Source organism: Panthera pardus, unplaced genomic scaffold (assembly GCF_024362965.1).
Source record: "Panthera pardus isolate Hobbes unplaced genomic scaffold, ASM2436296v1 HiC_scaffold_22, whole genome shotgun sequence".
Classification (NCBI taxonomy): domain Eukaryota; kingdom Metazoa; phylum Chordata; class Mammalia; order Carnivora; family Felidae; genus Panthera; species Panthera pardus.
In genome coordinates, this window is record NW_026526788.1 from 9886214 (window position 1) to 9898472 (window position 12259).

The following is a 12259-nucleotide window of genomic DNA, read 5'->3' on the forward strand; positions in this document are numbered from 1 at the left end:
CTGGCCCTGATGGTTAGTGGTGAGGCTTCCAACTAGCGTGTTTCTGCATTCATTAACCAGCTGTATGCTTATGGAATTCAGTGGATCCCTGCCCAGAGGTTGATAATCTTATTGAGTGTATTCATTGTATAAATGCATAGCTTAAGAGCAGCTTAATAATATGCACATATGGTGCATTTTTGTATGGTGGGAGGTTCCTTTCCAAAGCTTGTATGCCCCATACCACAGGACTGTTGCTTGTCCTTAGTTTCTTAGTCCTGTCCTCGATATCAATTTGTAGGTGGACTGGAAACCTACTTTCTCTAATGTAGTGGAAGTCCTTCCTTCTATCCACATTTTGAGTGATACTTTCCTTGCTTAAATGTGTAGGGTAGAGAGGGACTTTGCCCAGAGACATCTGCTTGAAGCCACACACTGAAATTCTGAATACATTTTGCCATAAACAAACCTTGCTGCCACTTTAAGCCATGAGGACGTCCTCTTTCTGCCCCAAGAGCGCAGTATCCTATTGCCCTCAACGTTTGCTGTAGTCTTCCTTACTTAGTCAAGAGAATGCTGAGTATCAGCACTAAGGAATGCTTATGCATTTGTCTTTCCGTGACATTAAGGGAAGTGTTATCACTTCCAAAGACTTCAAGAGCATTTGTGAAATGTGTAAATGTTCTGACTGCAAAATGTACCTGAGACATCTCTTCACCCAAATTACTAGTAAACTGTCATCATTTTGAAAACTGTAATATCCATGTGAGGTAACTGTGTGATTTCAGAGTCCTAAATCACTTCCTTTCAAGCGCAAAACTAGGAAAGTGTCCAAAGGCATTCATGATGATAGCCATCTAACTATCCAGGCTGGTAAGGCGAAAAGAGAAAACCCCAACTTTAATCATTTCTGTGTTCTCTTGGCTGCCTTCCTCATTACCGTGCCTCCAGGAAACCAAGGCCTTTCCAGGTTTCAGAAAAATTTGTGCACTGGCTTCTCAGTCCTGGAAAGTTACCATGCACTCCAGCAGACGGCATTAGAAGTCCTAAGGAAGCCTTTCTTATTTAGATATAAATGCAGATTTTGTCTCTGTTGATCTATTCCAGTCAAAAGCTTCCGCATTCCAGTAGTAGGTTCTATGAGGTTTTAAGAGGACAATGAAGCTTGTTTTGTTTTTTTTTTCTTTTCTTTTGTTTCTTGGGCTTCAAAGATGACTTTGAAGTTTGCTTTCCTTGGGCTTTATGTCTGGAATCCTTAGCAGATATCAAATGACTGAGATATTCATAGATTGCTAATTTTGTTGTAGTTCGGTAAATAAAAAAAAAAAAATACCCTAAATTTTAGCCACTCCTTCCAGTCTAGACACCTCTTGGTCTGGTAACCATTATTTTATTTTTGTTTCCTTTTATCATCCGTAAATTAACTGGAACGTTGGTAGTGATCATGGTCCTTTTTAACATGAAGATTCAGACATTAATTCCATTTGCTCTGGAACTACTATTCTGTTGCTGTGATTTAAGAATGTTTAATTGAGTAGCTCTCTGATATGGAAGTAGGTTCTGAAGGGTAACAATCCAGCTGCCAGTTTCCATCATGATTCCTTACATGCTCAGGGGCTGCAGTGTCGCAGTGAGTTCTGCATTTACACAGAGCTCTTACTTTTCTCACTAAAAGAATCCGTTCAACTGGGGTTTGGTTTCTACCTTTGCCACTCAGTGGCTCTTTGGCTGTGAAGTTCAGTCTGGAAGAACCTCAGCTTCTGTGAAATACCAGTAGCAACAGTTTTGGAAGACTGAAAAAGAAAACAAAGATGCATGTGAAGTACCCATCAATGTGCTTGGCACAGAAGTAGGCTCGTGAGTAATGACTGTGATATTGCTCCTGCTAAAAAGGACCGGGAGAAAGATGAGAAAAGAGAGGAGAAGGAGAGGAAGGATAGAAGAGAGAGGAGAGGAGGAGCTTGGAATGGCCCAAATAAGGAGATTCTCCATTGTTCGATAGCCTTTGGGGAGGGTTTTCCCAAGCATCTCTTTCTTCAATTTACCTTAGCTCTCATCTTCAGTGTGATTACAAAGGGCGATGAGAGCCTCTGAAAGGCTTTTTCTTTTCAGGAAGATGCTGATAGAAAATGCTTCCCACCTCCCCTCTATTGGTGCTTTGCCCCAACTGTAGATCGCCTTTCTGCATTAGCTAACCTCCACAGCACCCCTCCTTCAAAAGGCTTGGTCACTTCTCTACCATCATGACAGCTTTGATTCATAAGAGAGCCCTTTATCCACAGCTTGCCAAACTGGATGTCTCAACCCAATCAGATAATATTGGAGTCAGATTTAAAATTTAAATAGAGTTAGAAGCTGCTGTCTGTTTTGTAAATGGCATATGAGAAAATCTACTGATTTTTGTCTAGCTAATTTAACAGTCCTTACTTAAAATTAATATAAAAGACTAATTGGCACATCAGGAAAGCAAATGTAGAATAAGCATGGAAGTTAATTTTCAGTGCAACTAGTCTTTAAAGTTTAATAGCCAATAAATATAAACATGAAGTGACAGTTACCTCATTACAAATGTAAACACATATAAACCTACCCAGTAGCAAGTTAAAACAAACTTAGAAATAAAAATATACCTCCTACTTTGGCTATGCCTGAGCCTTTCTTGCCAAGGCTATCATTCTTTTTGATTTATTATTTCCTACCTTAACACTGTAGCTGTCCACAGCAGTTACTAAAATAGTTAATTCGTGCACCTGGGTGGCTCAGTCGGTTAGGCATCCGACTCAATGTTCCGGCTCAGGTCATGATCTCATGGTTGATGGGTTTGAGCCCCACATCGGGCTCTGCACTGAGTGTGGAACCTGCTTGGGATTCTCCCTCTCCCTCTCTCTCTGCCCCTTCTCTGCTTGCTCTCTGTCTCTCTGTCTCTCTCCCTCTCTCAAAATAAATAAATGAACATTGAAAAATAAAATAGTTTTCATGAAAATTAATTTTAGAGTCTTAACAGAGAAGGAAAAATACCCATCAGATTATCCTTTATATAGTGGGAAACCTAGCTAAAATGTGTATTTTCATCCGGTTTATCACCATGTACGTTGGGTATAACCATTAGTGCGCTTAAACCATGTATATATCAGATGTCGGTCTCTGGGCATAATCATTTGTATGGGAGAAAAGCCACCCACTCACACAGAAGAAGCTGCTCCTGATTCCTGGATGATTAGGTTTCATGGTTGTATAATCAAGATCACTTTTCTGTACTTTCTTTGGTAGAAGATGCCTTTTTTAAAAAAATGTTTAATGTTTATTTATTTTTGAGACAGAGAGAGACGGAGTGCCAACAGAGGAGGGGCAGAGAGAAAGGGAGACACAGAATCTGAAACAGGCTCCAGGCTCTGAGCTGTCAGCACAGAACTTGACTCGGGGCTTGACCTCACAAACAGTGAGATCATGACCTGAGCTGAAGTTGGGCGCTTAACCAACTGAGACACCCAGGAGCCTCCTAGAAGATGCTTTTGATTAAATAGACTTCTTTACAGCCACCTGGGTGGCTCAGTCAGTTAAGTGTCCAACTTCAGCTCAGGTCATAATCTGGCAGTTTGTGAGTTCAAGCCCCGCATTGGCTCTGTGCTGACAACTCGGAGCCTGGAGCCTGCTTCAGATTCTTTCTCTCCTGCTCTCTCTGCCCCCTCCCCTCTCTCTATCAAAAATAAGTAAACAGATTTCTTTAAGTTTTTGTGACTTTCTTCTGTTGTAATGCAATGACCATAAGAGAATACTAATTGCTTCATGAGTAAGTGACACAGGTTAGAACTGCCTTCAGATGAAAGTTGGAGATGCAGGTGGTCTGTGACCTGGGCATCTGCTGGTGTGGATATCAGGTCCTGACTGAGCACGCGTCAACATGTTTTTGAGCCTCAGCTGTTGCTCTTGTCCAGTATGGTCTCCCTTTTTGGGTAAGAACTTTCATCATTGTCTTTGCTGTGGTTCTGTTAAAATAGCACGCTCCCTATATGCGGTATGCATACACACACACACACACAAAAGTGTGTGTGTGTGTGTGTGTGTGTGTGTGTGTGTGTATTTTTTTTTTTTTTTGCAGGAGTACCATAGTCAGTATTATCTTGTGTTGATTGCTTATCCTAATTGGCAAATGTGAAGGTAAACTCTATTTTAAGTCGAGTAGATAGTTTAAATGACTCCATTTCAGAGAGAACTTAGCTCCAGTAATCCTTGTTTTTTAAATCCGCCTCTAAATGTTTCCATTTCCGGTAGCAAAATAAATAGACAAACTAATAGCTCTTACTAAAACCGCAGTAAGTATTTTCCTGCTCAGGGAAAAAGTGAGATTTCAAATGTGGAGAAGTCTGGCATGTTACCACCACTCTTAGAAATGTATACATGTCAGCTTTTTTAAAATATAAATTTGAACTCATGCATGTTTGCACTTTTCTCAAATAAATGGATGAATTTCAAATAAGTTACCTATAATCACACGGTCTTGCTTTCACCGTACTGTCTTCCAATATTTATTATTTATTCTACATGAAATTGCTCATAATTTTGATGAGCCTTCTTAGCTTTTTGTATTCTGCATTTATGGACACAGATCCTTATGTTAGCATAACTTCGATACTTACAGCAAACAAAGCATAATATAAGTTTCACATTGTAACATTCCATAGTGATAAACTGTTTCCCTTTTGTTGGGTTATAATAATTGTAGTAACAACAACTATCACTTATTGACTGTTTATACAAGAAGTCTTCCGTTAAGAGCATCTTTTAACAAAGTAGACACCAAAAAGGAGTTTTAATGTGGAAATGCCTAGACTTTGATATACTTAAGGTTCCACTCACTGTGTGACTTTAGTCAAGAAAAAGCTTCCCACTCTTTGCTCCCCTTCAACTTCCTCCTCTGAAAAAGAATAAAAATGGAAATAGCTGACTTAGAGGCTGTACCCACTGGAGTCTGGTACATAGTAGATGTTTGGGAAATTGGGAAGATTGTCATTGAAATCTACTTCAAAAGCTCTTTTGCCCAAATCAATAAGATGAAGAGATGTATACTACTTTGTGTCTATTTCCAGATGTATTTCCAGGGTAATTAAGCAGTCCGTGTCACTGAGAACTTGCTAAGTGTCCATTTCTTACATATCAGATCCTTACTAGGTTTGCTGTTGCATTCTTCCTGCACTCATTCTTCACTTACTCTTTCAACAAATAACCAGTGTTTGGCCACCAGACATTTCTGAAGTCGCCATTACACTCAGGTTGCAGCTGGCATGAGGAAGGTGTTGTCTATTCAATAAGTGTCAGATGACTCGGATGTGGTCTCCAACACTAGGCCAGTAATAGGCAAGCAGGAATGTATGGTGTGTGTGTGTGTGTGTGTGTGTGTGTGTGTGTGTGTGTGTGTGTTTATATGTCTGTGTTTCCCAGGAGGCTATAGTTGGTCATTTTGCTATCACATCATATCTTACCAATGAAAATGACCAAGATACAGAGTCCTGGGCAAGACAGATGTTAACAGATAATACACTATGACTTAATAATAACAGATTTTTGCACAAAAAGGTTGTGCCTGTATATTTCTGCCCAAGGGATTAAGAATGGTTACAAAATTTATTTTTTTCAAGTGAATAGCAGTTTACCAGTGAGATGAGAAAAGATTCAATGTTAGAAAGCATAGTCTATGCAAAGAAAGCAGAAAATGCAAAGGCAGGTGAGACTTACATGTCCAGCAACGATTTTCCTATGGTCGTAATTGTCATGGTGGATGGATGAGTTTTAGAACAGGAGGGTGGGAAGGTGAACAGGGCTAGACCAGAAGGAAGGTAGCAAGCTAGTAAATATCATACTTCCCATGTAACAGGCAATATCCTGGACATTTTAGGCATATTTTGTCTCACAACTTTCAAAATAACCCTGTTTCAGAGGTAATGGAAATGAGACTTTGATTATGAGGTTGTTCAAGGTCATACAGCAAGAATATGGTGGATTTGGTGTTCAGGGCCACGTCTTTGAGATCAGAACCTCTCTTTTCTTCACCAAGATGCAATTAGTAGTTAAATGGGAAGCCACTTAAATGTCTTCTCATTTATTTGGGTTTAATTAATTTCTGCGAAGAACTGTGGGATTTTGTTCTGTGTTGTCTCAAACTTCACTGAGAGTCCAAAGAATGTTCTAGAATGTTTAATTAATTAATTAATGTTTAATTAATTTCTGCGAAGAACTGTGGGATTTTGTTCTGTGTTGTCTCAAACTTCACTGAGAGTCCAAAGAATGTTCTACAACACTTTAACTTTCTTTGGTGTCTTTCAGATGTAAATGTTTCCTCTTCATAAAGACGGCATGGTTTCCTTGTGCTTTGTAGCAGATTTTTTTTTTTTTTGGTTTTTAAATAGGATTTTTAAATTATGTTTTACTTTTTTAAAGTTTTTATTTAAATTCCAGTTAGGTAACATACAGTGTAATATTAGTTTCTGGTGTACAGATTAGTGACTCAACACTTCTGTACAACACCTGGTGCTCATCACAGCAGATTCTTGTTTACAGGCTTTATGCTTTTTTGTCTGTTTATTTCCGTCTCCCCTTAATCCATCCTTAGACATGGCCAGTTGAGAACACTGTGGCCCGTTTATCCTGGTGGCCGGATTTCTTCATCCATCCTCATTGGCACGACCTGTATGCCAGATTGAGTGTGGCTGAGTCTAACCTTTCCAGTGCCTCCTCCAAGGAAAAGCCCCACTGTCCCCAGAGGAGCCTGGCCATACTCAGTGCAGCCGTTGCATTGCCCCTGGGGTTCTGCATCCTCTGCGAGGATTGGATTCCCACCCCCTACCTCTAGTCTGCCTGAAAACACCCATCTTTCTCTAATATCATCCCTGCCCAAAGGAGAGCGATTCTTTAGATCAGAAGCCAACTGACCATTTCAATAAAAGGTCAGATAGTCTGTATTTTAGACGTTGTGAGTCATGCTGTTTGTCACAACCTCTTGACTCTGCCGTTGTGGCACCCAAGCCGCCAGAGACGATATGTAAATGAATGGCTGTGGCTGTGTTCCAATAAAACTTTATTTATAGACTCCGAAATTTGAATTTCAAATAATCTGCATGCTTCTTTTGATTCCTTTCAGTGATTTAAAAATGTAAGGCCCATTCTTAGCTCAAAAACAGGCGGCAGGCTGCATTTCGCCAGGCCCTGCTCTAGACAGACAGTCAGCCACAGCACTCACTGCTTCTTCAGTGGGGTAAATTGGGTCTGACCATCGGGGTCTTTGACATGGCTCTTTCTCTATAGCTTCTCCAGCTTTTCTTAGTTCCTTGTGGTCACGCAGTTTCTTCCTAGGGTCTTTAGCCATTTCTGTTTGCCCCCGTCTTTGTGCAAGGGAAGGACTGCATGAAGAGATCTGGCCACAGGGGAAGGTGGTTAAGTTCTGTTAGCACGCTGATATCTGATCCAGGAGTGAAAGCCGAATTCTTTTTCCGTCTCTGGAAAATTTCTTTGTTATTGACCTTTTGCTGTTCTTCAGGAACCTCTCCAATTGAGGCAAATTGAACTGACTCCTAATGAATTTGTAATTCTTTGAATGAGGGCTATTTGACCTTAGCTCACTTGATGTTTCAGATTATGTATTCTGCTTTTTTTTCTCCCGAGACTGTGTTGCAGACAGGAAGGTAATGTCGGCAAGTAAATGAAAGGGTTGATCAAACAAAAGTGTGAACTCAGACAAAAAATATATGCCAGTTCCTACTTTTGTTGCCATTGATTCATTCGTTTACTCAGCAAATATTTACATGTGCCAGACTCTGCACCCCCACACGAGGTCTCTCGCTTTGGAGGTCTACATACAGTGATGAGCAGAGGACCACGTTTGTCTCCCGAGAACCCCAGGGGAGGCAGAGATCAAGGAGACCCATCTTTCCTTGAATCTCTTGGTATCTGTCACTCATATTGTGGGACGTAGGGGGCACAATTAAGCATAGGACGACACATGTTCCTACACGTTGCCCATGATAAGTGAAAGGACATGGCTCTAGAGGTCAGAGTCTGGGGCCAGCTGCTGTACTATTCTGAACCCTAAATGCTGTAAACGAGGAGACTACCTGTGTTGGAGCTTTGTTAGGAGGACTGAAAGAAATGTCATACACGGGCCAGATATAAATGTTTAGCACATAGGCCCTAAAAAACCACCCACATCCAAGGATGTCAAATTTGCCTTGTGTTTGTTTTGTTCTTTATTGATAAATTTATAGCCTTCCAGTAAAGTCCTACCGATTTACTGCTAAACTTACTACTAAATCAGACTTATTTATTGACTGCACAGTGCGTGTCCGTGGCTGTACTATGCATTGTGGGAGAAATCAGAAAAGTGTGATGTATCATCAAACATTTTTTCAAGCTGGAGGTTGGAAACATACTCTTATATGAATGATACGAAATACTCTTTACTGACGTTGTTATCTCTTTGTGTGTCTTTTTTAGATCTGAACAGTGATGGCACACATTTCAGTTATGAGTCGCTCAGTGAGCTGTGGATCGACAGAACGATAAACATGCCTGTCGTGATGTATGCCACTAAGCCTCTTCACTAGTAGGTATTTTCTATTCAGTATTGTTTACGTGGTTATATATGGAGATTGTCAACAGAGTCTACATTTATAATGAAAGAGAAGCAGAATACTTGTGTTCGTGTTGTGGTTATGAACATGGCTAGATTTATTCTGGTTATGTGGCAGCCAGTTGCAAAATGAAAGAGCAGGTTAAAATGTATGTTGTGTATGTGTGTGTATATGAGTATGGAAGCGTATATGTATCCCTATAGCAGAGTTTAGAAGTATAGAACTTTACCTCTCTTTTAACTGAGTAAAAATAATGTCACTGGAAATTTTCACTGTCCTTTGGCTCTTTAATATCATCATATAAATCTGGCAGTGAAAGCCTAAAAAATTTTACCTAATGTGATGTTTTGAAACGGTTCAATTTTATTGCAGTTTTAACTAACAAGATATCTGATAATGTGTCCACTTACACAAGTATCATGTGGTAATTGGCATGTGATGTTTATGGTGTCATGGAAAGGGAATTATACTGTGTCAGAAAACCTTAATTGGATCATCCGACCAGACCCTCAGGTCTCCAGGCATCAGTTTCCTCATCTGCAAAATGAGAGAGAATTTCTGTTTTACCTGATTCATAAGGTTACTTTATAGGTCCAGTGAGGTAATAATGTGAAGTTATTATTTAACTACAAACCCCATAAAAATGATGTTATCTGTGGCTGATTAATATTTCAAGGAGGGAGTTGGACAAGAGTTGTGATCATACTTTGCTTTTTCTTTAGGTTTTTTTTTTTTTAATTTCAATTCTAATTAGTTAACATACAGTGTAATATTAATTTCAGGTCTACGATTTAGTGATTCAGGACTTCTATACATTTGGTGCTCAGCTTTTTAAATTGGCCAATACAGCTTGATATTTTGTGTGTTATTCACCCAAAACATAAATGATAAAATCATACTTAACTTTAATTCATGAACCAAATAAATTTCTCATATTTGAGAAAATTATGTGTAAATTAAACATGAAAAAAAACCAACCAACCATGTTTCTCGCACATACTGTGCACCCCAGTCCCCACCAACTATGGGTGTTAGATGTCTGCTTCTGTTCTCCTGGATACACTTTATTAGACTACTTTTGGGTATTTACACTGTTCTCCTGGATACACTTTATTAGACTACTTTTGGGTATTTACACTCGGAGGAGAAAAGATACATTAGATGCTTTTTGTATACAGTTTAATTTCAGGACATTAAGAGATAATGGAGAAATTCAACCAGATATTGTTCATTTAGCTTACTATATTACATTCCTTTTTACCGAAACCTCTTCAGTGCCTCATATAGCCATTCTTTTTTGCTAATGGAATACAGTTAGTGTGTTTAAAAGATTGAAAATGAGAATCTTAACGAATATATTTAGTAAGACGGAAAAAGACTTTTTCACTAAAATTTTAAAAGTTGTTATATAACCGGGACCATGCAATGACACTGGTTTGCAGATTATTCTCCAGGAATTGGATATGATTATTTTTGAAGGGACAATGGCTTATTACATGAATACAGTGTTTGCATTTAGGTGAAACAAAATCTTTAATAACAGGTAATATATATTCACTTGCTAATATTGTAGCATAGTCCCTAAGGGGGGGTGGGGGTGGGGGGGAGGAGCTGTCTAAAGTCAGATTTATGGGGTTGCAACCAACCCAGTTGTTTCATTTTCCAGCTTTGCACTGTTGGACAGGTCCTTTAACCTCTCTGTGCCTTAGTTTGCCCATCTGTAAAATGGGTCTAATAATAAGAATGATTTCTTTTTCTAAAAAAAGAGAGAGAAAGTAAGAAAAGAGGTGGAAAGGCAGAATGTATGTCACAAAACGATGTGGAGGACGGTTTGCTTTTCACTTCCCCCGATCATTTTCTCTAAACCATATTGTATACTTATTCCTGTTACAAATAAACTTAAGGTATTGTCCATTGGGCTCATATTGGACAAAGTTCAGTGGTTGTACTGGGTGGTATATTTCAAATGAGTCATCATTTGTTCCCAAGATGGGAAATACTGATAATCTGGGGTGGTGATCTGAGCCAAGAGCCAATTGCCTGTCTGCTGTGTATGACTCAGAACAGAAAACCAAGTCTCTTTCTGTCACGTGTTAATTATAACCCATTTGGAACAGTGACAGTGCTTGGTCACCGCATCTCTGTGTCCATCTGTATATCAGCACCCAGGATTATCTCATAGGGTTTTTGCGTGGATTACATGAGTTAATAGGGTCAAGTGCTTAGGAGCGCTGTGTGATGCTTCGTAACTAATCAATATTTATGGTTATTATTCACTGGACAGAGTGAGGGATTATGGTAACCACCACAGATTTTGGAATCAGAAAGCCCTAAGTCCAAAACCATTCATTATGTTACGGTGGAAGCTAAAGTAGTTACTGAACCTTTCGAAGTCTCAGTTTCTGGAAAAAAAAAAAAAGAAAGAAAGAAAGAATTTAAAAATACTCCATACTGCTTTTGTTAGGATGATTTAACACAACATCTGGCAAGCAGTGGTAGCCAACACCTGAATCGAGAGTTGTGAAAATATAGTCACAAATTATTATAGAATGCATTTTTAAAGTCATGTAAATCAGAGATACTCTGATTCTGAAAATGTCCTTCTTGCCATATGTTATATTTAGGGGACTTTTAGAAATGTGCCCAATTATATGATTTACTTTGTGAGATCCAGAATTTCAAAAAAGACAAACGAATAACTTAACTCAAATTAAAAAATGCAAACATAACTTAAATATGGTATCCTGATTAAAAAAAAAATTCGTTGCCTTTTTTAAGCCTATCAGGGAATATCAACTCAGTGTTTATTTTGTTATAAAGATTGGGCTGTTACCACATTTAAAATGATTTGTTTTCTAAAAAAAAAAAAGTGGGGGGGAGGAAAGAGGTGGAAATGCAGAATGTATGTCACAAAACGATGTGGAGGACGGTTTGCTTTTTCACTTCCATGAACATTTCGTCTAAACCATATTGCATACTTATTCTTGTTATAAATAAACTTAATGTATTGTCCTCTGGGAGCATATTGGACAAAATTCAGTGCTTGTACTGGGTGGTATATTTCAAATGAGTCATTATTTGTTCCCAAGGTGGGAAATGCTGATAATCTGGGGCAGTGATCTGAGCCAAGAGCCAATTGCCTGGCTGCTGTGTACGACTCAGAACAGAAAACCAAGTCTCTTTCCATCACGTGTTAATTATAAACCGTCTGGAACAGTGACAGTGCTTGGTCACTTCATCTCTGTCCCTCAGTATCACCACCCAGAGACTCTTTCACACGCAAATTTAACCTGACTTGTTGACAATTCAGATAGTGATATTATCAACAGTTGCTTTCTACAAGCCTGTTATTCTTCTTGTTTATTTTTGTGATAGCGTTAGCCTTTAAGAGTTTGCCCACGATGAGGACAGTCATGGTTGTAGAGGAGATTTTTGGGTGTAAACGTTTGGGAAGTGCATTTTTTTTTAACGTTTATTCATTTCTGAGAGACAGAGACAGAGACAGAGCGTGAGTGGGGGAAGGGCAGAGAGAGAGGGAGACACAGAATCCGAAGCAGGCTCCAGGCTCTGAGCTGTCAGCACAGAGCCCGATGCGGGGCTCGAACTCACAGACTGTGAGATCATGACCTGAGCTGAAGTCAGACGCTTAAGCGACTGAG

The 12259-nt window shown here is 39.3% G+C and overlaps 1 protein-coding gene across 4 annotated transcripts in view; it reads left to right on the plus strand.

Annotated features, from left to right (window-relative positions):
* CHRM3 (cholinergic receptor muscarinic 3) overlaps nucleotides 1-12259 on the plus strand; it is a 521929-nt gene that overhangs the window by 139454 nt on the left and 370216 nt on the right. For 3 of the 4 annotated variants that reach the window (XM_019418888.2, XM_053910139.1, XM_019418889.2), the window contains exon 2: nucleotides 8464-8572. The gene's annotated coding sequence lies outside the window, so the exon portion shown is untranslated. Of the gene's footprint in view, nucleotides 1-8463; nucleotides 8577-12259 lie in introns of all 4 variants that reach the window. The other variant, XM_053910137.1, reaches the window with a different exon arrangement.